The following is a 2,780-nucleotide window of genomic DNA, read 5'->3' as shown; positions in this document are numbered from 1 at the left end:
TATCTCCTAGTTTCTTCGGTAGAGAGTTTCTGAGCAATTTTGAGCATTCTTCACTCAATGGAATTTTGTTGGAATTTGGTATCCTCTCCTTTGTAGAGAGAAGTCTTCGAATGTATCTCTTTTGGTTGGGAACTTTGGACATGGTGTCCAGGAATCTTCCGTCAAGTTTGTAGGTATCAAGCTTTGATGGTTCCAGTAGCCTTCCAGGATAAAGTACACGAACTAGAGTTTGAGTGGGCAGCTTCTGACTGTATGTTGATTTGTTGTTGAGATTAGCTGACCCTCTCCGTGATTCTTCCTTTGGAATTATGGAATCCATTTGCTTAGCTTCCTCTATGTGGGGATTTTGGATAGTGTTACTAGGTAATCTCCCTTGTGGTCGGGTTTCAAGGCGTTGTGGTAACTGTCTGAGCTGCGTTTCTAGACTTTCAAGCAGAGCCAATTGGTTTCGCATGAGTATCTCTGTATGGTCTTTTCTAAACGCAGTTCTCTGATTTAAATGTTGTTGTCCTTGAATGAACTGAGTCAACTGATCATCAGTCACAAGATCAGGGTTGGTTACTTTCGTAATTTGTGTGGTTGTGGAATTTTCCTCAGCTGGTGGTCCAGTGAGTGGAAATGGTTGATCGTCTGAGATTGTTGGGGTGGATAAGGTGGGTAATGATTGCGAAAAGGCTGGTTATTTCTTTGAAATTAGTTAACCCTAGGTTTTTGATTGAATCCAGGATTTGATTGATGAGCTGGGTATTGAGAGTAATAGACAGAACCATCAGGATTCTCGTAATCAACTTGATATTCTTCAGTGGGTTGTGGGTTGGTACAATTGATACATGACTGATCCTGGTTAACCTGTTGCGGTTGCATCTTCAATTCTTCGAGTTGGCAAGAGACTCCATCTTGTCCGTGAAAGATTTGATGACCTCCGTTTGATTATTAAGTGCGGAGAGTAGGGCAGATGATGAAGTTGTTTCACCACTGTTCCAGTCATGATGATGTACTGTCATGTTCTCGAGCAACTCCCATGCTTCATCTGCGGTTTGGTTCATCAGATTTCCTTGAGTTGCTGCGTCAATCGTCGTCCTATGATTTACCGTAAGACCATTATAGAAGGTACAGATTTGGGCTAACCGTTCTAGCTGGTGATTAGGGCATTTCTTCAGCAGAATTTTGAATCACTCCCATGCGGTGTAAAGAGATTCATCATAACTTTGTTTAAATTTAATGATGTTATTCTTAAGCTTGGTTTGTTTAGAAGGAGGGAAATATTTTGTTAGGAATTTAGTAGCCATCTCCGTCCATGACATGATGGAATCTTTCTCCAATCCTTCAAACCATGTATGTGCATGATAAGTGAGAGAATAGGGGAACAACTATAGCCGGACTATATCTTGTCCTATCCCTGGCTGTTTGTAGGAGTTCGAAAGAGATATGAATTTATTAAGGAGAGAGTTAGGATCATCATTCGGTAATCCATGAAATTGACACCCATTTTGGATGAGCTGTATAATGTGATGTTTTAATTCGAACGAGTGTCCTTGAATCTCCGAGAATATGATTGGTCCTCCTCGACCTTCAATCGAGGGTTTGGTATTTTCTACTAGAGTAACGCCTAACACCATTTGGTTTCTGATTCGTTCTTCTTTGCGTACTTTAGAGATTATTGCATTTGGATCAGGTACGAATAACAATGGTCCTGGTCTAGATCGGGTTTGGTCACACACTGAGTATGCCCTCTTGTTTTAAATTTTAGGTAGGTAAGCTAAGTTCCTAATTTAGTCTAAAAGTAAACTAAAGTAATCTTAATCTAAAGTAGTCTAAGGTAATCTAAGGTAATCTAGAGTATTCTAAAGTAGTCTAAGGTAATCTAACGTAATCTATGGTAATTATTCTAAGTTTAATTATGTTTTTGGTTCTTGCTACTTATTTCCTAGTATTTCGATAACAGAGCTTCGTATGAACTATTCAACAAACCAAGTGGCCAGGCCAACTACGGAGAGGCATGGTCCTTTTGGTTCCAATATAATTGGAGACTGTTCGGAAAATCCAACAACCAAGTCCGTGTATAATTGTCTTTCATAGACACCACTAAATGCTTGCAAATAGGTTTGATAGAAGCAGTATTGTCTGACACAAGTTCCCCGGCAGGTTTGTATAATAGTGTGATCCAAATATTTATATAACCTAGCAAAATTTGAATAAGTTGCATTATATTACTTGTGCATAATATTATGGATCAACACTTAAATTCGCTATTTAAAGGGAGATAATTTACAACCAATTTACAAAGGATCTAATCGGGCATGCAAGGATATATATTGAAAACATTAAATTTAAAAACAAAAAAAAAATAAACATAAGTTTGAAACCCTAATCAATCTGACAATCTAAACAATAAATAAACATACATATAGTTAACACCAAGATTACGAAGAACAGGAGATGAAAATATGTGAGTAAACAGAGTAAAATTAGGATTTACTTATTGAAAAATACGAAGTATCTAACGCATGTCGTTAGTGAAGAAAACCTCCAAGTGTTTGAGGAATTCAAAGAGATAAAACCTTGATTTTTATCCATCTAACTTTTCTAAGAATGAAGTAAACGGGTATTGATATGCCCGAAACACACGGTTTTATTTATGCAGTGTCGTTAGGCCGCATGGCATCAGAATCAGCTATTGAGAGGTGAGAGTAATAGTTTTAAATTTATATTTAGCGGGGCCTAAATCGTACTACTCCTTATTATGGTGAGTAAGGGAAGTATGACCCATGGTCGAATTT

At 37.8% G+C, this 2,780-nt stretch overlaps 1 non-coding gene across 1 annotated transcript; it reads left to right on the top strand.

Annotated features, from left to right (window-relative positions):
• Positions 1–1,134: 1,134 nt before the first annotated feature.
• LOC139846257 (small nucleolar RNA R71) lies at positions 1,135–1,240 on the top strand. The gene has a single exon (XR_011758984.1). It is a non-coding gene; the product is annotated as a small nucleolar RNA R71 (small nucleolar RNA).
• The last annotated feature ends 1,540 nt before the right edge of the window (positions 1,241–2,780 follow it).

This window comes from Rutidosis leptorrhynchoides, chromosome 4 (assembly GCF_046630445.1).
Source record: "Rutidosis leptorrhynchoides isolate AG116_Rl617_1_P2 chromosome 4, CSIRO_AGI_Rlap_v1, whole genome shotgun sequence".
Lineage (NCBI taxonomy): Eukaryota > Viridiplantae > Streptophyta > Magnoliopsida > Asterales > Asteraceae > Rutidosis > Rutidosis leptorrhynchoides.
Note: the sequence above shows the minus strand (reverse complement) of the source record. Positions and strands in the feature narration are given on the sequence as shown.